This window comes from Rhinopithecus roxellana, chromosome 6 (assembly GCF_007565055.1).
Source record: "Rhinopithecus roxellana isolate Shanxi Qingling chromosome 6, ASM756505v1, whole genome shotgun sequence".
Taxonomy (NCBI): domain Eukaryota; kingdom Metazoa; phylum Chordata; class Mammalia; order Primates; family Cercopithecidae; genus Rhinopithecus; species Rhinopithecus roxellana.
In genome coordinates, this window is record NC_044554.1 from 68,217,916 (window position 1) to 68,243,567 (window position 25,652).

Consider the following 25,652-nt stretch of genomic DNA (forward strand, 5'->3'; position numbering starts at 1 on the left):
TCTTTGACTCTATAATTAATTGTTGATCCTTCTAATTTTTGATATGCCTCTTACAAAGAGTATTAAAATATTGCAGAATATTTTCTATGTCAATAATTTTAGAATGACATCATGGAAAAGCTATTTGTTTACAGCCTAGTTCCTGATGAGACAGGGAGCACAACTGTAAATAACAGTGCCACTGAAGACGGAATTTTCCCCAAGGTCCTGTACTATGTCTGTGAGAAGCCCTCACAGCTCAATAGTTGATCTACTCTCCAGAAGAGGCATAGTCAATTCTTTACTATTTGCTAGTAGAATATACATAGATAAAAATATAAAAATTATGGTTTATCTCTACCTTATTTAACTAACCAGAAGCCTAGCTTTGTAGCCTTTTGAGCTACCTTTCCAACTTAAAAAATTCTGTTAACACAACCTTCATTCCACATTTTTATGGAATAAATATTTTTCTATTTGTTTATGCAAGATGATCTTTCTTGTTTACTCAATCTGGTCTCCAAAGATAATCAAGAAAGTAGAGAAATATAGAGATAATCATAATATAACCATTGTTGACATTTTAAAATACTTCCTAATAATTTTAACATTATATATTTTGAAAAGAAAATAATTTTATCTATAATCTTATAACCTGTTTTATATTCTGCTTAACATTATTATCTATAAACCTTTAAAATAAATTTTTGAATATGCATGCATTTCAAAAGCATATCATGTATATCAAAGTTTTCATAGCTAGGCTGGGACAATAGTAAACAGTTAATGCAATTGGCTTACCTTGTTCAAAGATATGTTAATTGAAAAGACTACTAATTAAGAGACAAAGAGCTCTGCTTATATTATGTGTCACTCTAATTACATGCATTTGTTTCTATAGAGGAAAAAACAAATAAAAAATAAGATATTGAACTAAACATAACTAAGCTGTATTCACAGACCAGGCAGAAGATATTAATAAATGAATAAAACATGTTTCATTTAATACAGTAGCAATTGGTGAGAACTATAGCAGGTGGGACAATATGTATCCTGACTATAGCCAATCAAATAGAAATTGTCAAACATGTGTTTCTAATAACCTGTCAACAGGCCTCTAGTTGATAATCTCTGGACATCTAGGGTGATGTTTTAAATTGTTCTTGAAGAGTATTTCAGAACATTAGATCTAATTGTGTATAATTATAAAAACACTATCCATAGACAAATATAAGAGTTAAATCATTTAATTTTTTGCAACACCTGTGGCTTTCATTTTCATGATCTCTCCTGTGACATCTTCTGCTTAACAAGATATGTTTATTTACACATCTGCTACATAACCATTCATAAACACTCAATAATCACCATACACTAGAAAGTTTTGTACAATCTCAAATGTTCTATATTTTTATCTCTGAGCTATGGAGCCCTGTAAGATTTAGTTTCTCCTACACATTTTCCTCAGACTGCATGTCATTTGAGTGCTATGTGCTAACATTATTCACTGCCTAGATATGCTGTTCATTTGGTTCTCACTATTAAAAGGCAATGTTATAAACTATTTCTCACCCAGAAAACACTGCCAAGGCTGTCAAACTAGCCAAGAACTGTTCCAGAGGAAAATTTATAGACTATTTAAAAATTAAACCAACAAAAATGACTCAATGAACAGAAGTAGGACTATGCATGTGCTTGTTAAAAATAAAAATAGCAACCTGAGTTTCAACTTTGTCATTTATGCATTTTTAACCTAAAGTGTTAGAATATTCTAATCCACCGAAAAACATGTTTTTCTAATAGAATTTACTTACATGAGTGTGTTTGATGATAACTGTGAAAAAATTCTATATATGGCATTGAATAAGAATCATAAATTTTGATATAAAGCAGACCTTGATTAAGTTCTCATTGAACCAGTTAAATAACTTCAGAAACTCTCTGGTCATATATGAAAGATGAAAGCAGTTTCTACCAGAAATAGTTGTTTTGAGTATTTGAAATAATTATTCAGTTTTAGGCTCATTTTTGTACCTCTTGTGCTGCAAACTGGTTGTCCTTTCAGATACTATGCTTGTGTTGGTATATTAGTTCGTTCTCATGCTGCTATGAAGAAATAACGGAGACTGGGTAATTTATAAAGAGGTTCAATTGACTCACAGTTCCACATTGTTAGAGAGGTCTAGGAAATGTACAGTCATGGTGGAAACGGAAACAAACACTTCCTTCTTCACATGGTAGAAGGAGAGAGAAGTGCTGGGAAAAGGGGGAAAAGCCCCTTATAAAGCCATCAGATCTTGTGAGAACTCACTCAAAATAGCATGGGGATAACTCTCCGCCCCCATGATTCAATTATCTACCACCAGGTCCCTCCCATTACATGTGGAGATTATGGGAACTAGAATTCAAGACAAAATTTGGGTGGGACACAGCCAAACTGTATTATTCTGACCCGGCCCCTCCCAAATTTCATGTCCTCACATTGCAAAACACAATCATGCCTTTCCAACAGTTCCCCAAAGTCTTAACTCATTCCAGCATTAACCCAAAAGTCCAAGTCCAAAGTCTCATCTGTGACAAAACAAGTCTGTTTCACATATGAGCCTGTAAAATTGAAAGCAAGTTAGTTACTTCCTAGATACAATGGAGATACAGGCGTTGGTAAATACATTTACTCCAAATGGGAGAAATTGGCCAAAACAGAGGAGTTAAAGGCCCCATACAAGTCCAAAATCCAATAAGGCAGTCATTAAGACTTAAAGCTCCAAAATCTCCTTTGCCTCCATGTCTCACATCCAGATCACACTGATGCAAGAAGTGGGCTCCCACAGCCTTGGGAAGCTCCGCCCCTGTGGCTTTGCAAGGTGTAGTCCCCATCCTGGCTGCTTTTATGGCTGGTGTTGAGTGTCTGTGTCTTTTCCAAATTCACAGTGCAAGTGTCAGTGGGTCTATAATTCTGGGGTCTGGAGAATGGTAGCCCTTTTCTCCAGTGAGCGGTGTCCCAGTGGGGACTCTGAGGGCTCCAACGCCACATTTCCCTTCCATACTGCCCTAGCAGAGGTTTACCTGAGGGCTCTACCCCTGAAACAGACTTTTGCCTGGACATCCACACATTTCCATACATCCTCTGAAATCTAGATGGAGGTTCCCTAACCTCAATTCTTGTCTTCTGTGTGCCCACAGGCCTAACACCACATGGAAGATGCCAAGGCTTGGGGCTTGCACCCTCTATGGCAATGGCCTGAGCTGTACCTTGGCCCATTTTAGCCATGACTGGAGCAGCTGGGACACAGGGCACCATGTCCTGAGGCTGCACAGATCAGGGGACTCTGGATCCAGCCCAAGAAACAATTTTCCCCTCCTCTGCCTCCAAGTCGGTGGTGAGAGGAGCTGTCGTAAAGGTCTCTGACATGCCTAGAGGCATTTTCTCGTTGTCTTGGCAATTAACATTGGGATCCTCATAACTTATGCAAATTTATGCAGCTGACTTGAATTTCTCCCCAGAAAATCGGTTTTTCTTTTCTATCACATCATCAAGCTGCAAATCTTCCAAACCTTTATGCTCTGTTTCCTCTTAAATGCTTTGCTGTTTATAAATTTCTTCTGCCAGATACAGTAAATTATCTCTCTCAAGTTCAAATTTCCACAGATTTCTAGGTCAGGGCAAAATGCCAACAGACTCTTTGCTAATGTACAGCAAGAGTCACCTTTACTCCAGTTTCCGACAAGTTCTTCCTGTCCCTCTGAGACCACCTCAGTCTGGACTTCATTGTCCATGTCACTGTTAGCATTTTGATTGCAGCCATTCACCAAGTCTCTAGGAAGTTCCAAACTTTCCCATATTTTCCTATCTCCTCTGAGCCCTCCAAACTGTTCCAGCCTCTGCTGATTACTTAGCTCCAAAGTCACTTCCACATTTTCGGGTATCCTTATAGCAGTGCCCCACTCCCTCAGTACCAATTTATTGTATTTGTTCATTCTCATGCTGCTAATAAAGACATACCTGAGACTGGGTAATTTATAAAAGAAAGAGGTTTAATTGACTCATGGTTCTAGATGGTTGGGGAGAGCTCAGGAGACTTACGATCATGACAGAAGGGAAAGAAAACATGTCCTTCTTCACATGACAGCAGGAGAGAGAAGTGCCAAGCAAAGTGGGAAAAGTCCCTTATAAAACCATTAAATGTCATGAAAACTCACTCACGATCATGACATCAGCATGGTGTAACTGGCCCCATGATTCAATTATCTCACACTGGGTTCCTCCCGTGACACACAGGGATTATGGGAACTATAATTCAAGATGAGATTTGTGTGGGGAAAGACAAACCATATCAGTTGGAATTCATGCCTATGAATTACGCATGTCATAAGCCTCCAGATAATGTTGCTGGCTGAGACTCTATGGCAGAAAAGCAAAATTTATTTTGTTTTAGTAGTTCCATAGTTTCATGTCTTATACTTAAGTCTTTAATCTGTTTTTATTTGATTTTTGTATATGGTGAGAGATAGAGGTGTAGTTTCACTTTTCTGTATGGATTTATTTCTGGAATCTCCAATTCTGTTTCACTGATCTATGCCAGTACCCCTCAATTTTGGTTACTATAGTTCTATAGTATAATTCAAAGTCAGGAATGTGATTCCTTCAGTTTTATTCATTTTGCTCAGGATGGCTTTGTTATTTCTGGGATCACTGTTTTTTCTGTGAAGAATGTCCTTAGTATTTTGATAGAGATTGTATTGAACCTGTAGTTTGCTTTGGGTAGTATGAAAATTTTAACAATACTGAATTTTTTTCAGTCCATGAACATGGAGTATCTTTCCAATTTTTTGTGTTATTTACAATTTATTACATCAATATTTTATAGTTTTCATCCTAGAGATCTTTCACTTTTTTGGTTGATTCCTAAGTATTTTATTTTATTTTATTTGTAGCTATTGTAAATAGGATTAATTTCTTGATCTCTTTTTCAGATTGTTCACTGTTGATATACAGAAATGCTACTGATTTTTGTGTATTGATAATTTTTCCTGAAACTTTACTACATTTTTTTATCAATTCCATCAATTTTTGTAGATGATCTATGTTTCTTTCAAGTATAAGATTATATCATCTGCAAACCAGGATAATTTGACTTCTTCTTTTCCAATTTAAATGTCCTTTTTTTTTTTTTTTTTGTCTGATTGCTCCAGCTAGCAACAGTACTTTCAGTATTTTGTTAAATAACAGGGTGAAAGTGGGCATCTTTGTCTTGTTCTAGATTGTAGAGGAAAGTCTTTCATTTTTTTTCTGCTTGGTGCCCTATTCTATTGTGTCTAATCTGGTTTCCAAATTGCAAGACAAAGTCCTTTTTACTCTCTCCTCTCCTCTCCTCAAGCAGAAGGAAGGAGGCTCTCCCAGAGTTGCAAGCTGTGCTGCCTATCATTGGGAGAAAGGTGTTGCAAGCACTCCCTTGGTGTCTCACTAGGTGTCATGCACGCCAAGTCCATGGGCTCCAAGCTCAGCATAGGACTAGGACTTGTCTAGGAATTACAGTCCTCATGGTCTGGACTGTCTTTCAGATTTATTTAGAACCCCAGAGAGCCTTAACCTGTGGTGGCTAGTCTATCGAGAAATTGGGTTCTGACTGCTGGAATGGACACTTTCCCTCTAGCTAAGGCTGGTCTAAATGCTCCCTTTGTGGGTGCCAGTTGACTTCTGCCCCATGTTGTTTTCCACTATGACAGTCAGCACTGAGTTCCAACACAATGTCCCACAATCACTGTGCTCTCTCTCCCCCAAGCACACAGATTCTCTCTCTGTGCCACACGGCCTATGCCAGTAGATGGGGGCGTGGTGGTGTCAGCAATTCAAGACTGTCTTTCCTCCCTTCTTCAATGCCTCTTTTCTTGCTATAATATTAAAACCTGGTACTGTGATTATTTACATGATTTTTGCTTCATATGATGGTGCTTTCTTTTGTGGATAGTTGTTCAATTTGATCTTCCTGTAGGGCAAGTTAGGGATGATCACTGGAAGGTTCTTTCTGGTCATCTTTCTCCACTTCCTTCCTATAATCCATTTTGAATTAATATTTTTATGTGGTGTGAGGTAGGAGTCCAGGTACATTTTTTGCATGTGAATATCTATTGTCTCACAATTTGTTGAAAAGACTATTCATTCCTTGCTGAATGGTCTTAGATTTCCAAAATCTCATTTCTCTTTCATTCATATATGTCTGTCCTTAGGGAAGTACCATACTGTCTTGATTACTGTTGCTCTGTGGTAAGTTTTGAAATTGAAGTTAAGTCTTCAATTGTTTTGATTATTCTGGGTCTGTGAGGTTGTTTCAAGAACTCCTTTTTACATCCTATTACCCAGTGACCGGTACAAATGTACAATACATTTTTGTTCAACAAGTGGAATAACTAAAAAATGAACAAGGTCTGTTAACCTAAGGATATCACTTGTAAAACCATTAGAGAGCCTGATCCTTTTGTTAAATGCCTCAATTAACATTTTAAAATGTAACTTAATAAGGTAATGTTTCTTGGACTTAAAATGTGAGGTAAATATCTTGCCATCTTTAATATCTAATAACTAAATATTCTTAATTCAATTGTATCAGAATTAGCAAGAGCCCTATATTCTAAGAATAATAGATATACTGCATCTTTGATTAGCCCTCTTGACTTCTGTTGTTTGTGGTAATGGTATGCATATAACTTTTATTCTATTCCATCTGTTTATAAATAAAATTATTAGCAATCTTATATAATTTACCTTTAATATAAATAAAATACATATTTTATAATATACTTCTATTTATAAATATAATATAAATAAAATTAGCAAGCTTACATAATATAATTTACTTTTAATATAATTCGCTTTTATGAAGTGATCCAGAATAATTTTTCTTAGTACTCAAACTTTCTACATTCAGATACAAATGACTACTTTGTCTTTAATAAAGTGAAATCAGCAAAGTTTAGAAATTCCCCAAAGGTTAGGGAAGATAATAGCCACTGAGTTTCAGACATGTGAATTTACAGTGCTTTAATCACACCACAGACATTAACATACCAAATATGGTATACTTTATAATGATCTCTAAATGCTCTGAAACATAATTAGTAGGGTAGCATTGAGAAACATCATTAATAATTTTGGGGTGAAATAGAATGTGCATTGTTAAGATCCAAACTTGGCCAGAATTTTTATTCCACAAGAGGACGGTATGGGTCTACAAAGAAGAAAAAAATATAATTTCGAAAGATTAATTTCATCATACTAACACAGGCTTTGAGGGCTTATGAGTGATTGAGGTTAATCATTAATATTTGTTAATCATTCTTAAACTAAAATGTACTGAGCTTTTTACTAGCATGAAGACGGTCTTTTTTTGACAGTGTGTCAAAGTGGCAAAATTACATGCTTTATGGCTAGACTGACCTGCTATTTAAACTACCTTTGACGAGTCTCCCAATTTATCTGACAATCACAATTTTTGTGAGAATTCAAATTAAATGAGATAATTTGCGAAAAGTACCGGTAGAATTTACCACCCTGATGCCCTGACTTTGTTATCAGCTCATATTACAATTGAAATTCTCCTCTGTTGTACTACTCACACCAGAATAGGTACAAAGTAACTATAAATTAAAACTAATCTGAATGAGTTTGATTTTTGGAGCTGAAAGTTCATCTTATCTGCACAGTAGTTCCAAAGATGAAGGCCTCCAGTATAACATTGTAAAAAAAATTAAATTATTTATGAAAAATTTAAAATGAAAACAATCTCCCCTGTGATAAAAAAAAAAAAAAAACAATATGTCTAATCAAGGTGTCTATGCATGTTTTTTTTTTTTTTTTAACTACAAGAGACATATTTCTAGCATAGGCGATATGAAGGATGATCACTAGCGTTGTGTAGTATGCACTCTGCACAACTGTACATAATGGCCCTGCTTACTTCTAGATTATTCTGAGGCCCTGACGTAATTCACGTTGGCTCTTTACCTTGAGTTATCCACAAAAATAATTTAGTGGTATCTCCAACTTCCAACTTTAAAGTATTATAGATGTATGGATTTATCCTAGTAATTTTCCCAGGTTATATAATTACATACATACATACCTACATATATATTTGTAAATTAATGGAAAATCTACTCAAAATATTTAGAAAGCCATTCTTGTAAAATACAGTGATCGTCAAAATGTTTCTCAAGCACAGACATAACCCACTTGGTTTAACCTAAATGCAATATTTTCACCACCTTTGTTTTGGGCCCTACTCAAGCTCTTCATTTTAGTTTTGGAATTTACAGAGAACTTGGAATTCATGCGTCAGACTGTGGGAAGATGAGACATCCAGTTCCAAAATTAGGATAAAATAGTGCTATTTATAAGAGAATTTAATGCCTTTCAAACTTCAGTAACATACAGATCCTAGTAAGATAAAATAAAGTATAAAGGATTCACCAATAGTTGATGAAAATTATTTTTATCATTGTATTTTAAATATATGAATGTATATAAGCCCAACATAAAATTGTTTTCAGTTCTCAAACAAAAATGAACTTAAACTGGCTTATAAATTAAGCACAAAAAATAGTGTAATACCATCAAAATGAACATACATGTGATGACTGGTCACAGCTAACTATTTATCTCATGTTCTCTTGAGCTTCTTTGTCTACGTTGTTGTGATCAACCACCCTCCATCATGCCCTGAGAACTTTTCTCTACTTGAACCATTACTAAACTTTCATTGATAGGTCAGTGTGATACCATCTGGCTTTCACTAGTCCCCAATTCATCATTTACCTCATTTTTACATTAAACCTAGTTCAGTGCTTTTCTCCTCAGCCAGAGACAATTAATGTGCCTGACATGAATGGGATTTACATGAAATCTTCAAACAAGGGTATTGAAATTAGGGATAGTGATCTTATAAAATGTCATCTAAAATCTTCAAGCATGGCTATTAAAATGGGGGACAGTGATCTTATAAGATGTCATCTACATGATTCTAAAAATGTTTATAGAATTTTTTTAGTTTCATTGTAAAATAAACCATAAATATGGAAATTATCACAGAGAACCTGAGAATCCTCAGTAATGAAAACATGAAACCTCGGAGATCTGTTGTCCCTATATGAGAATTATTCTGTTAATACATCAAGAAGATCAAGTTAGAGAAAGAACACAATTTAAAACCTGAATGTAAGCTGATCAGTGGAAAACCATAGCAATATCCAAGGCTCTATGAAGAATAGCACTATTGTTTCATTGGGTTTGAAATTGCAACTGGGAATACAGAATATAGTTAGAGTTACCAAATTAGCAGTTTTCCAAAACAGAAAAAGTAGTCCGACTAAACAGAAAATGGTGACAAATGGACGTGAGTTTGCTTTGATACCGTGTATCTTCTAACTTGCTTGTCTTCAGTGATAATGATAAATCTGGATCTCTTAGCAGGCTTATTCATGACTGTAATAAAACCTTGTCAATAATTTTCTCAAAAACCTATTCATCCACCTTTTTTTTCACCTAACAAAGTAACATGAGTCTTTCCTAGCATCACTTCACATACAAAACTTTTTTTTCAGCTACTGTTCATCTACAGCCCATTTTCTTAGATCACATTTAAATTTACCTTCCAAAAGCAAATTCTCTTTTCTTATATAAACTTAGATTGTAGTGGGAAAAAAAGATAAAAAATAATAGAGAGAAAGGTAAATACATTTCTACCTGATTTTTTTATTGGACCTGATTGCTACTAGATTAAAGTTTCTTTTAGAATCTTGCAACACTGATTTGAAGTGTGTATTCATAATATATATCATACTTAGGAATATATAATCAGATGGAAGATTAATGCAACGCTTTGTAATTTGGTAATAGAAATAAATGTTGTGCATACTGAATTACCATTTGTTTATTAAACAGAGAACAGATATTCTTTGGAAATTTAACACCCTCTTTTTATATATTCTCTACTCCATGTCTCTAATCCCATGAAATATATGCCCATACAACAGCTTTATAAAATGCATGTGTTCATTTCTCACTTTCCAGCTTTTTAAATTTTTTGAGAACTGAATTAGATATTAGAGTTGCAGTGTCTCAAGATGTAAACATTTGAAAAAGCTAATGCCTCAAGAAGTAAGAATATTTCCTTTCAATTTCTTTTTACTTTATGAAAAGAGAGAACAATAACTGCTCTAATCACAGCATATTTACACTTTCAAATATTGTATTTAATTATATGCTTATGCTTAAACAAAGAAAGACAATTGAAAGTAGTTAGAAGCATTTTCCTTAACGGGTTTCCATTATAAGAAGAGCTAAACCTCTAAGTGGTGGGCATTAGTGTTTCTGAATTACAAAATTATAAGTCTATTAATTCTGCCTCGGGGAGAGGAGTTCACACAACTGTTTTAATAGTAAAGTCTGAATTTTCTCATCAAATGCCCAATCACAAAAGTTATCTATTGATATGGTATCTATTAACATGTGGAAATAGGCACACGGACTGAAGGGTATAGACTTAAGTTTATCCCGTTCCCAGTGGGATTATAAGAAATTGACTTCTTAGTAGATCAATGCATTAAAGTTAAGATTTTCTTAATGATTACTACAATGATTATTTTGTCTAGCAAATTTATTTAAACTATTTCTCATTTCAGTCTAGCAGCTGTTCTCATTGATATTTTCTTTATAATTGGACAACCAGCTTGAAAAACCAATTCTGAATTAGATTTAGTATAATTTAAGTAGGTGACAAACATAACTTGATAAGTTTATCCAATCATCATTTACAAACAACTTTTCAAATATGTGAAAGTCGTTTATTCAATCATAAGGATTCCTTAGAAAAGTGGAAATATGAAAGTTTGCAGAATGTAAGTTTGAATTTAAAATGGTGAAATGCAGGAAGAGTTAAGACTCTAGAATGTAGATAAGCTAGAGAATAGCTCCCCTACTTAAAAATCCCTATGTCATCATTATAAACATGACTCCAAAACTTCTTTAAAAACCTCAAAAAACTCCTGTTACTGAAGGATAGACAAAAATTCAAATGTATTTTAATCCTACAACATTAGTAGTCAAACCACTTTTCACATTGACAGCGCCAAGCCCCAGTAATACGACCATTCCTGATTAAGGTTTAGATATCAAACTGTGAACATCATCTGTCCTTAAAGCTCATTGAAATGCACCACATAATATAGCACAGAGCAATGGACAGAGGAAGATCCCTTTCATCTCCTTCAAACCTGTCAACCATGTGTTCTTTTCCTCAGCTATGTCTGAAAGTTTAATAATAAAATAGATTCCTGATATTCATTTTTTTCTTGTATGTGTGCAATTCTGTATTTTATTATTAACTCAGCTAGGATTTTAGGAACACTCACGAAATTAAAATTAAAAGAAAATCAAACCATAGGTTCATTAGTCACGTTTCGTATTTGTTCTTGCAGAATTCAAAGAAAAGTTGCTTCTATTTCTCAATTTGCAATCATAAATTTCAGAATAAAGAGTTATTTTTATATCACACTTTTAAGTTTTCTGTGATTGAGACTTACGGTTGGAAATAAGTAGAATAAATGTTTTAAAAAGAAATTGCTCATTTAATCATAAAAAGCCCAACAGCATTGTGTTTTTTAAAACCTTCTTTCTCAGGATTTGATTCTTAGAGATAATAGACTAACATAGCTTTAGAGATTGTTCATCACCTAAATTTGCTCTTCGAAAAAATATGACCTTTTACTTTAACTTTAATGCTAGCTATATAAATTGGTTATCTTGAAATGTATCATTATAAGCAAGAAATTCTCTCCAATTCAAAGCTAATAAAAATAATTAAAAGAATATTATCATACTAATAGAATTTTCTGAAATGAAGCCAGTCCTCTGAATAATTCTTTCTTTGAGCAAGAGACCAAACACTTTCTGATACACAGAGTGTAGTTGTTTCAGATAGACTTAAAGAAGATCCAGATCTCTTCTTCCCATAGTTCAAGAGCAACCATGGGCATCAATAAAGATTTATAGTCTATTAAAATCAGAGCTGAACTCGAAGTATATATTTTGCTTTTTTAGAGACCATGTAGACCAAAACTTCTTGAGCTTTGGGTTTCACCATCTGCATAATTTGCATAACCCTGTGCACGATAAAACCCGGGGAAAGTTTATTCAAATCAGTAAAAAAAAAAAAAAAAAAAGAGAGAGAGAGAGAAAAATATGGAGCCACTTATTTAAAAATTAAGAATTCCGGGGCAGAGCAAGATGGCCGAATAGGAACAGCTCCAGTCTCCAACTCCCAGTGCGAGCAACACAGAAGACCGGTGATTTCTGCATTTTCAACTGAGGTACTGGGGTCATCTCACTGGGGAGTGCCGGACAATCAGTGCTGGTCAGCTGCTGTAGCCCGACCAGCGAGAGCTGAAGCAGGGCGAGGCATCACCTCACCTGGGAAGTGCAAGAGGGAAGGGAATCCCTTTTCCTAGCCAGGGAAACTGAAACACACAACACCTGGAAAATCGGGTAACTCCCACCCCAATACTGCGCTTTAAGCAAATGGGCACACCAGGAGAATATATCCCACACCTGGCCGGGAGGGTCTCACGCCCACAGAGCCTCCCTCATTGCTAACACAGCAGTCTGCGATCTAACCGAAACGGCAGCAGCGAGGCTGGGGGAGGGGCGTCCGCCATTGCTGAGGCTTAAGTAGGTAAACAAAGCCGCTGGGAAGCTCGAACTGGGTGGAGCTCACAGCAGATCAAGGAAACCTGCCTGTCTCTGTAGACTCCACCTCTGGGGACAGGGCACAGATAAAAAACAACAACAAAAAAGCAGCAGAACCTCTGCAGATGCAAACGACTCTGTCTGACAGCGTTGAAGAGAGCAGTGGATCTCCCAACACGGAGGTTGAGCTCTGCGAAGGGACAGACTGCCTGCTCAAGTGGGTCCCTGAACCCTGAGTAGCCTAACTGGGAGACATCCCCCACCAGGGGCAGTCTGAAACCCCAGACCTCACAGGGTGGAGTACACCCCTGAGAGGAAGCTTCCAAAGTAAGAATCAGACAGGTACACTTGCTGTTCAGCAATATTCTATCTTCCGCAACCTCTGCTGCTGATACCCAGGCAAACAGGGTCTGGAGTGGACCTCAAGCAATCTCCAACAGACCAACAGCTGAGGGTCCTGACTGTCAGAAGGAAAACTATCAAACAGGAAGGACACCTATACCAAAACCCCATCAGTACGTCACCATCATCAAAGACCAGAGACAGATAAAACCACAAAGATGGGGAAAAAGCAGGGCAGAAAATCTGGAAATTCAAAAAAAAAGAGCGCATCTCCCCCTGCAAAGGAGCGCAGCCCATCACCAGCAATGGATCAAAGCTGGTCAGAGAATGACTTGGACGAGATGAGAGAAGAAGGCTTCAGTGCATCAAACTTCTCAGAGCTAAAGGAGGAATTACGTACCCAGTGTAAAGAAACTAAAAATCTTGAAAAAAGAGTGGAAGAATTGACAGCTAGACTAGTTAATGCAGAGAAGGTCATAAATGAAATGACAGAGATGAAAACCATGACACGAGAAATACGTGACAAATGCACAAGCTTCAGTAACTGACTCGATCAACTGGAAGAAAGAGTATCAGTGATTGAGGATCAAATGAATGAAATGAAGCAAGAAGAGAAACCAAAAGAAAAAAGAAGAAAAAGAAATGAACAAAGCCTGCAAGAAATATGGGATTATGTAAAAAGACCAAATCTACGTCTGATTGGGGTGCCTGAAAGTGAGGGGGAAAATGGAACCAAGTTGGAAAACACTCTTCAGGATATCATCCAGGAGAACTTCCCCAACCTAGTAGGGCAGGCCAACATTCAAATTCAGGAAATACAGAGAACACCACAAAGATACTCCTCCAGAAGAGCAACTCCAAGACACATAATTGCCAGATTCACCAAAGTTGAAATGAAGGAAAAAATCTTAAGGGCAGCCAGAGAGAAAGGTCGGGTTACCCACAAAGGGAAGCCCATCAGACTAACAGCAGATCTCTCGGCAGAAACTCTACAAGCCAGAAGAGAGTGGTGGCCGATATTCAACGTTCTTAAAGAAAAGAATTTTCAACCCAGAATTTCATATCCAGCCAAACTAAGTTTCATAAGTGAAGGAGAAATAAAATCCTTTACAGATAAGCAAATGCTTAGAGATTTTGTCACCACCAGGCCTGCCTTACAAGAGACCCTGAAGGAAGCCCTAAACATGGAAAGGAACAACTGGTACCAGCCATTGCAAAAACATGCCAAAATGTAAAGACCATCGAGGCTAGGAAGAAACTGCATCAACTAATGAGCAAAATAACCAGTTAATATCATAATGGCAGGATCAAGTTCACACATAACAATATTAACCTTAAATGTAAATGGACTAAATGCTCCAATTAAAAGACACAGACTGGCAAACTGGATAAAGAGTCAAGACCCATCAGTCTGCTGTATTCAGGAGACCCATCTCACATGCAGAGACATACATAGGCTCAAAATAAAGGGATGGAGGAAGATCTACCAAGCAAATGGAGAACAAAAAAAAGCAGGGGTTGCAATCCTAGTCTCTGATAAAACAGACTTTAAACCATCAAAGATCAAAAGAGACAAAGAAGGCCATTACATAATGATAAAGGGATCAATTCAACAGGAAGAGCTAACTATCCTAAATATATATGCACCCAATACAGGAGCACCTAGATTCATAAAGCAAGTCCTTAGAGACTTACAAAGAGAGTTAGACTCCCATACAATAATAATGGGAGACTTCAACACTCCACTGTCAACATTAGACAGATCAACGAGACGGAAAGTTAACAAGGATATCCAGGAATTGAACTCATCTCTGCAACAAGCGGATCTAATAGAAATCTATAGAACTCTCCACCCCAAATCAACAGAATATACATTCTTCTCAGCACCACATCACACTTATTCCAAAATTGACCACATAATTGGAAGTAAAGCACTCCTCAGCAAATGTAAAAGAACAGAAATTATCACAAACTGTCTCTCAGACCATAGTGCAATCAAACTAGAACTCAGGACTCAGAAACTCAATCAAAACCGCTCAACTACATGGAAACTGAACAACCTGCTCCTGAATGACTACTGGGTACATGACGAAATGAAAGCCGAAATAAAGAAGTTCTTTGAAACCAATGAGAACAAAGATACAACATACCAGAATCTCTGGGACACATTTAAAGCAGTGTGTACAGGGAAATTTATAACACTAAATGCCCGCAAGAGAAAGCAGGAAAGATCTAAAATTGACACTCTAACATCACAATTAAAAGAACTAGAGAGGCAAGAGCAAACACATTCAAAAGCTAGCAGAAAGCAAGAAATAACTAAGATCAGAGCAGAACTGAAGGAGATAGAGACACAAAAAACCCTCCAAAAAATCAATGAATCCAGGAGTTGGTTTTTTGAAAAGATCAACAAAATTGACAGACCGCTAGCAAGACTAATAAAGAAGAAAAGAGAGAGGAATCAAATCGACGCAATAAAAAATGATAAAGGGGATATCACCACTGACCCCACAGAAATAAAAACTACCATCAGAGAATACTATAAACACCTCTACGCAAATCAACTAGAAAATTTAGAAGAAATGGATAATTTCCTGGACACTTACACTCTCCCAAGACTAAACCAGGAAGAAGTTGAATCCCTGAATAGACCAATAGCAGGCTCTGAAATTGAGGCAATAATTAATAGCCTACCAACCAAAAATAGTCCAGGACCAGATGGATTCACAGCTGAATTCTACCAGAGGTACAAGGAGGAGCTGGTACCATTCCTTCTGAAACTATTCCAATCAATAGAAAAAGAGGGAATCCTCCCTAACTCATTTTATGAGGCCAACATCATCCTGATACCAAAGCCTGGCAGAGACACAACAGAAAAAGAGAATTTTAGACCAATATCCCTGATGAACATCGATGCAAAAATTCTCAATAAAATACTGGCAAACCAGATTCAGCAGCACATCAAAAAGCTTATCCACCATGATCAAGTGGGCTTCATCCCTGGGATGCAAGGCTGGTTCAACATATGCAAATCAATAAACATAATCCAGCATATAAACAGAACCAAAGACAAGAACCACATGATTATCTCCATAGATGCAGAAAAGGCTTTTGACAAAATTCAACAGCCCTTCATGCTAAAAACGCTCAATAAATTCGGTATTGATGGAAGTACCTCAAAATAATAAGAGCTATTTATGACAAACCCACAGCTAATATCATACTGAATGGGCAAAAACTGGAAAAATTCCCTTTGAAAACTGGCACAAGACAGGGATGCCCTCTCTCACCACTCCTATTCAACATAGTGTTGGAAGTTCTGGCTAGGGCAATCAGGCAAGAGAAAGAAATCAAGGGTATTCAGTTAGGAAAAGAAGAAGTCAAATTGTCCCTGTTTGCAGATGACATGACTGTATATTTAGAAAACCCCATTGTCTCAGCCCAGAATCTCCTTAAGCTGATAAGCAACTTCAGCAAAGTCTCAGGATACAAAATTAATGTGCAAAAATTACAAGCATTCTTATATACCAGTAACAGACAAACAGAGAGCCAAATCAGGAATGAACTTCCATTCACAATTGCTTCAAAGAGAATCAAATACCTAGGAATCCAACTTACAAGAGATGTAAAGGATCTCTTCAAGGAGAATTACAAACCACTGCTCAGTGAAATAAAAGAGGACACAAACAAATGGAAGAACATTCCATGCTCATGGATAGGAAGAATCAATATCGTGAAAATGGACATACTGCCCAAGGTTATTTATAGATTCAATGCCATCCCCATCAAGCTACCAATGAGTTTCTTCACAGAATTGGAAAAAACTGCTTTAAAGTTCATATGGAACCAAAAAAGAGCCCGCATTGCCAAGACAATCCTAAGTCAAAAGGACAAAGCTGGAGGCATCACGCTACCTGACTTCAAACTATACTACAAGGCTACAGTAACCAAAACAGCATGGTACTGGTACCAAAACAGAGATATAGACCAATGGAACAGAACAGAGCCCTCAGAAATAATACCACACATCTACAGCCATCTGATCTTTGACAAACCTGAGAGAAACAAGAAATGGGGAAAGGATTCCCTATTTAATAAATGGTGCTGGGAAAATTGGCTAGCCATAAGTAGAAAGCTGAAACTGGATCCTTTCCTTACTCCTTATACGAAGATTACTTCAAGATGGATTAGAGACTTAAATGTTAGACCTAATACCACAAAAACCCTAGAAGAAAATCTAGGTAGTACCATTCAGGAAATTGGCATGGGCAAGGACTTCATGTCTAAAACACCAAAAGCAATGGCAGCAAAAGCCAAAATTGACAAATGGGATCTAATTAAACTAAAGAGCTTCTGCACAGCTAAAGAAACTACCATCAGAGTGAACAGGCAACCTACAGAATGGGAGAAAATTTTTGCAATCTACTCATCTTACAAAGGGCTAATATCCAGAATCTACAAAGAACTCAAACAAATATACAAGAAAAAAACAAACGACCCCATCAAAAAGTGGGCAAAGGATATGAACAGACATTTCTCAAAAGAAGACATTCATATAGCCAACAGACACATTAAAAAATGCTCATCCTCACTTGCCATCAGAGAAATGCTAATCAAAACCACAATGAGATACCATCTCACACCAGTTAGAACGGCAATCATTAAAAAGTCAGGAAACAACAGGTGCTGGAGAGGATGTGGAAAAATAGGAACACTTTTACACTGTTGGTGGGATTGTAAACTAGTTCAACCATTATGGAAAACAGTATGGCAATTCCTCAAGGATCTAGAACTAGATGTACCATATGACCCAGCCATCCCACTACTGGGTATATACCCAAAGGATTATAAATCATTCTACTACAAAGACACATGCACACGTATGTTTATTGCAGCACTATTCACAATAGCAAAGACTTGGAATCAACCCAAATGTCCATCTGTGACAGACTGGATTAAGAAAATGTGGCACATATACACCATGGAATACTATGCAGCCATAAAAAAGGATGAGTTTGCGTCCTTTGTAGGAACATGGATGCAGCTGGAAACCATCATTCTTAGCAAACTGTCACAAGAACTGAAAACCAAACACCGCATGTTCTCACTCATAGGTGGGAATTGAACAATGAGATCACTTGGACTCGGGAAGGGGAACATAACACATCGGGGCCTATCATGGGGAGCGGGAAGGGGGGAGGGATTGCATTGGGAGTTATATATGATATAAATAATGAATTGATGCGTCCTGACGAGTTGATGGGTGCAGCACACCAACATGGCACAAGTATACATATGTAACAAACCTGCACGTTATGCGCATGTACCCTAGAACTTAAAGTATAATAAAAAATAAATAAATAAAATAAAAATTAAGAATTCCAAGAAAGTAACCATAGTGCAGTAAAGCAATTGAGAGGTCCTTCTAAGCATGAACCCTGTTTGACCACATAGGTTGCATTACATGAAACTGGTCCTGATTGTTTGTATATGAAGTTTCTTGTGTATTTAATAATCTACAGTTTTTATCAGATCCTCAGAGGAGTCTGTCCAAACACAACGGAAGGTGGGGGGAATAGAAGTTGAAAACATCTGAGTCATATACTCATGACACCTTGTGGCCCATAGGAAGTCAATATCAGAATTATTACTAGTAACAGGTCTCTGGCTTCTAGAAGTTAGTCTTAGGTTTGGTATTCCTGCTATTTGTTTATTATCTGTAATATATCATGGTATTGTTTTTTACAGATGATTGATGTAGAAATGCAAATTTATACTTCTTTTAAAGAAAAAATGATCTGAAATATCATCAAAAAGTTCATCCTTAATAATATTAATAACATTAAAACTACTTGAGAATATAATAGAAAGTACATAAGAACCGGAAGGCTTTTTTGTTTGTTACATCTTAGAGTTCAGAGAAGACCATTCATAAGTCTAGCCTTTCTATCAGGTTGTAAAGGAGAAAAAAGGATTAGTACCAGACGAAAGTTCAGTATTTAGAATAGCACAAAGTAATAAATGAAGAAAAGAGAACACGAAAAAGAACAGCAAGATTTATCTTTAAATAATTTTTAGTTTTTCTGACTAAATAGAAAAAGTGAAAATCTTTCCCAGCAACCAGAGCATCATAACAATAGATGTTTGTTCTTATGGATTTCTAGGGATTAAACTAAATAGTAAAAATTAATATCTATTTTAGATAACACAATTTTTGAAAAATTACTTGGAAAAACTCAGTGTATAATGCCAAAAAATCTTAAAATAATTCAGACCATATAAATTTTGTAGAACCTATGTAGGGACTTAATATGTTAAATAACATGGCTCTTTTTAATGGAGAAATTTGTTATTTAAAAGGCAAATATATTAATTGTCTTATACATTATCTTAATATGCAAATGGAGAAATTTGTTATTTAAAAGGCAAATATATTCATTGTCTTATACATTATCTTAATATGCATTGTCTTAATATAAAAATAAAATTAAAAATATACATTTTTTTATTAAGAAAATATTATTGTTAATATCCTCACAAAATGTAAGAAAAGTTTTAAAATGTAATGAGTCCTCTTACATTTTGATCATGGGACTGAAAGGACCTTGAATAGGCTGATGATCCTGTCTATCTTCATGTCGTCAAGGTCATTTTAGAGTCTTAGCAAATCAGTTATAGTTGTTCTTTCTGAGTTGTCCAACTTTTTGCCCCTACCTTCCTTGCAGAGTCCTTATTTACACTAATAAAGAAATGTCTGCATAACCTGGACTTCTGACTTCTGAGTTCTCCTAAACTCAGGAATATATATATATATTATATAAAATATTATGTAACATTATATAAAATACTATTATATTATACAATATTTTAATAATATATAATATAATCAATAATATCATATATAATAATATTATATATATACTTTAAGTTCTAGGGTACATGTGCACAATGTGCAAGTTTGTTACATAGGTATACACGTACCATGTCGGTTTGCTGCACCCATCAACTCATCATTTACATTAGGTATTTCTCCTAATGTTATCCCTCCCCCAGCCCCTCACCCCTTAACAAGCCCCAGTGTGTGATGTTCCCCACCCTGTGTCCAAGTGTTCTCATTGTTCAATTCCCACCTATGAGTGAGAACATGCGGTGTTTTATTTTCTGTCCTTGTGATAGTTTGCTGAGAATGATGGTTTCCAGCTTCATCCATGTCCCTGCAAAGGACATGAACTCATCCGTGTTTATGGCTGCACAGTATTCCATGGTATATATCTGCCATATGTTCTTAATCTAGTCTATCATTGATGGACATTTGGGTTGGTTCCAAGTCTTTGCTATTGTGAATATTGCTGCAATAAACATACGTATGCATGTGTCTTTATAGTACCATGATTTATAATCCTTTGGGTATATAGCCCAGTAATGGGATTGCTGGGTCAAATGGTATTTCTAGTTCTAGATCCTTGAGGAATCGCCAATTGTCTTCCACAATGGTTGAACTAACTTACACTCCCACCGTTGCAGGCACTGGACGACTTCTACCTCCTAAAATTTGATAGCTTTTCTAAGGGCTTAAGTTGTGCAAATGCTATAGTAAAAACCTTGCTTTCTCCCTAGTCATATGTATTTTAATAAGAAATTTCTGAATATAATTCATTGATCAAAATAATGTTTTAATGGAATTTCAGTTACCAATGGGGGCTGGCTAAACATCTATTTGAACAGGAGACTTACCAGCCCTCTTTGAAACCACCAAACTTTGGCCAACTATGCATTAGGTTCCTACTCAGATTTTTTTTAAGTTTGTATATTTATGTAGCAGGAAAGCAAATGCTTGTATAAATTAACCTATCTCCCCAGGGAAAAAAAAAGTTCACATGGTCACCTTGCAGACCTAGGCTCAGGTATCTGTGAAGCTTGAAGTTAGTATAGTATTTTCTGGAAAAAAAATAGGCAATTTAGATAAACTATATGAAAAATTACCACTCACCAATGAACATTTAATGTATGTATTTGTATACATTACACATGGAACTATGATGTGAAAATAAAATGATAATTAATTGACAATAATTTATGAACACTACCTCCGGGGCTCCTTAAACAATGGGTCACAGAACTGTTTGAAACTCAAATAAAGGCTACTGATCCTATGACCCTATGTCTGTTTAATTGCGCATATACTTTTACAGACACACGAACTGTTTAAATAAGCTATCATGGGATCAGCAATTTTTTTGAAGTTCATCAAGGGACTTGTAGGAAAACTAGAATAAACGTCTCTGTTTTTAGCATCATTTCAACTTGCTGCATAATATTCTTTGTATGAATGAAGTATAACATTATGAGAATCCTGTATAGTTATACATTAGGTTGATACTAAATTCAAAGAGTGTTAAATACAACTGTCATATACATGTTTGTACATATATGTTTGCTTACTGATCCAATTATTTTTTAATATAATATTAAAAGTGAATTTACTTGATCAAAGGATAAGCACATTTTTAGGTTTTGAGATTCATTATTAAATGCTGACCCAGAGTTTACATTAATTAAACTCAAACAGGCCATGAAGTAGAGTATCCGTTTCTTTTTTATTAGATATCATTATTCCTTTTAAACTAATGGGTATGGTAAACAAAAATATTCAGTTTTGCTCTACTTCGCATTTTTTTAATTTAGTGAAGTTAAATACATCTTTTATATCTTTATTGTCCATTTCTATTTCTTCTTTCTTTGAAATTCCTGTACATATTATCTATCTATTTCATTGGTATTGCTGATTTTAAATTATGTGTTAGTACTCTCTGGGAGTTAATATTAACACTTTGTTTGTTACTAAGGGTTTAACATATTTTCCAACTTCTGATTTACATTTTAATTTGGTTTTTGATAAAATTTTTAAATATTATAGTTGTATCTATTACATTTTTACTTATTTGAATATTATATCTATAATTTTCTTAGTGTAAAACTATACATACATTTAATGTCTTTAATTATCTATTATTAATTTTTTATCAATTGAATAAAAATACATTAATGTTTTATTATAAACATAATGCTTGTTTATTGTAAAACTATAAATTACAGAAAAGTATAAAGAAACAAGGGAAAAAAACACCTGCAACTTCATCATCAGGAAATTAACAAAGATACATTTTTAATTATTATTTTATTCAAACACTATGTTGTGGGATATTCTTATGTTCAGATCAGCATCACATTAATTTGACTATTATAATTTTAATGTACATTGTAATATCTGATAGGCAAGAACCTCTTATATTTTTTCTTCTTTAAAAATGTTTCTGTTTATTTTCACTCATCTATTCTTTCCATAGAAATTTTAAATTTTAATTGAAAAAAATAAAGATTTTATTTGCAATTGACTTACACACACATATTTGTGGGGCAATTAATCTGTAGTTTTACAATGTCTTATTCTCATCAAGAGACATGTAATGTCTGTCTCTTTAGTTCAGTCTTTTTTTATGAAGTGTAGTAAAATTGTATACTTATTTACTTAGCGCATCCTCTGCCACCTGCTATAGTTGTCTCCCAATGAGTACCTCCAGATGATCCAGAAGGCTGAGATTTGCCCCACCCCCAGTCTGATACACAGCCTTCCCCTTCATTTCCCTCCCTGATGTGCTTATGTCACTTCAGAATTTCAGTTACCTGTGGGAAGCAGAGGTATAGCTCCTGGAAAAGACAGCCTCCAGGCAGGGAGCTTCAAGACTATGCCAAATAGTTGCTTCTTGTCATTTGGTATGGCAGTACGATTTTAGGTGGGACCTGTCTTCCATGCTAACGGGCTCATCCTCCTTTAGTGTGAGCTCCCAGCAGTGGTGTCTCTCCTTTAAAATCACATATAATCTTTCAACAGCTGTTAATTCTGAATGCTGAATCTGATGGTTTTGTCGTGCATGAATATACATTAATAAACTACTGATAGAAAGTTCCAGCTAGTACGAAATCACAGAGGATTATGTCAGACTTGAAGTTTGGAAACTTTTTTTCACTCAACACAGATCTATCACTTACTACAGAGATTTTCAGTGTGTCATTGAACTCTCTGAACCTCAGTTTTAATATTCATAAATAAGCAATGGTGTCTTTCAAGGTTTTGCTTAAACCTTCACCTCTTTCTCTGAGAATTTTGTAAACTATCCCTACCCATAGTTACCTATCCCTCTTCTTAACTGTCAGTATATCATTGTACACTTGGACACTTGTCACATAAAGTCACATTTTCATTTTATTTATATGTGTATGCTCTGTCTCTCAAATTAAATAGTATTTCCTTGGAAATAGCACCTGTGCTCCTTTCTTTTTTTACATTCACTAGCTCAGCATATTACACATATAATGATTTAATAAATATGTGTTAGGTCAATTCAGTTCCTGTATTTCCTCATCTTTTCACATAGTTAAGACTATTGTCACTCTATTCCTCTCCACAATGACAATCGACTGATTCCATATGGATGGGAAAAAGACATATTTTGTTTTACTTTAAACTACTAAAATAGGCTATCATTTTCAGATAACTACATTTTCAACTAATCTCTACAAAATTTTCCTGCTTTATGCATCTCTGGGCATAAGGAACAAAATAAACAATTAAAAATTAGAAGAATATATTAAACAATGCTAGCTTACAAACACTGAAACTGTAAAAACAATTTACTTGCAAGAAGAAGAAATATTTAACAAAGAAAGCGCCATTTTTAACTTTTATTTTAAGTTTAGGGATACAAGTGCAGGTTTGTCACATAGGTTAACTTGTGTCACGGGGTTTTGTTGTACAGATTATTTAATCACTAAGGTATTAAGCCTAGTACCCATTCGTTATTTTTCCTGACCCTCTCCCTGCTCCTAACTTCCACCCTCCAAAAGGACCTAGTGTGTGTTACTACCCTCTATGTGTCCATGTGTTCTCATCATTTAGCTCCCACTTGTGAGAACATGCAGTATTTGGTTTTCTGTTTCTGTGTTAGTTTTCTAAGGTTAATGTCCTTCAGTTCCATCCATGTCCTGGCAAAGGACATAATCTTGTTCTTTTTAATGGCTGCATAGTATTCCATGGTGTATATGTACCACATTTTCTTTATCTAGTCTATCATTGATGGGCATTTAGGTTGATTCCGTAACTTTGCTATTGTGAATAGTGCTGCAATGAACATATATGTGGCATGTGTCTTTATAATAGAATGATTTATATTCCTTTAGGCATATACCCAGTAATGGGATTGCTGGGTCAAATAGTACTTCTGTCTTTAGGTCTTTGAGGAATTGCCACACTGTCTTCCACAATGGCTCAACTAATTTACACTCCCACCAATGGCGTATAAGCGTTCCTCTTTCTCAACAGCCTTGCCAGCACCTATTATTTTTTAACTTTTTAATAATAGCCATTCTGACTGGTGTGAGATGACATCTCATTGCAGTTTTAATTTACATTTCTCTAATGATCAGTGATATTGAGCTCTTTCTCATATGATTTTTGGCCACATATATATCTATTTTTGAAAAGTGTCTGTTCATGTCCTTTGCCCACATTTTTAGGGATTGCTTTTTTCTTGTAAATTTGTTTAAGTTCCTTATAGTTGCTGGATATTAGACCTTTGTCACACTTATAGTATGCAAAAATTTTGTATTTTGTATAGTATGCAACCCATTCTGTAAGTTGTCTGTTTACACAGTTGATAGTTTCTTTTGCTGTGCAGAAGCTCTTTAGTTTAATTAGACCCCATTTGTCAATTTTTGCTTTTGTCGCAGTTGGAAAGCACCTTTTTCATATGCCACAACTTCAGCGTTTTCCACTGCAAAACAAAGGACTAAAATAGAGTCATTTTTATTATTTTATTGTTACTACTGAATATGTTAGTATTAGCCATTCATGGGTTCGATTTTCTTTTCTACCACTATGTTGCTAGGAATGCTCACACTTAATATGTTTTCAAAAAACGTCATGTTTAATGAACCTAGTTGGTCTAGTCACTCAAAAGTGCTCAGCATCAGTAATTTTATGGGAATAGCATGGAATCTATAAATTACTTTGGTCAATATGACCATTTTTATGATATTGATTCTTCCTGTCCATGAGCATGGAATCTTTTTCCATTTGTTTGTGTCCTCTCTGATTTTCTTAAGCAGTAGTTTGTAGTTCTCCTTGAAGAGGTCCTTCACTTCCCTTGCTAGCTGTATTCCTAAGTATTTTACTCTCTTTGCAGTGATTGTGAAAGGGAGTTCATTCATGATTTGGCTCTCTGCTTGTCTGTTGTTGGTGTACAGCAATGCCTGTGATTTTGCACATTGATTTCGTATTCTGAGACTTTGCGGAAGTTGCTTAGGAAACTTTTGGGCTGATACAATGGAGTTTTCTAGATATAGGATTGTGTCATTTGCAAACAAAGACACCCTGACAAACACAAGCAATAGGGAAAGGATTCCCTATTTAATAAATGGTGCTTGGAGAACTGACTAAGCATTTGCGAAAAATTGAAACTGGACTCCTTCTTTACAACTTACACAAAAATTAACTCAAGATGAATTAAAGAGTGAAATGTAAAACCCCAAACCA

The 25,652-nt window shown here is 35.5% G+C and overlaps 1 pseudogene; it reads left to right on the forward strand.

Moving 5' to 3' along the window:
- LOC104656217 overlaps positions 1-25,652 on the forward strand; it is a 161,746-nt pseudogene that overhangs the window by 118,360 nt on the left and 17,734 nt on the right.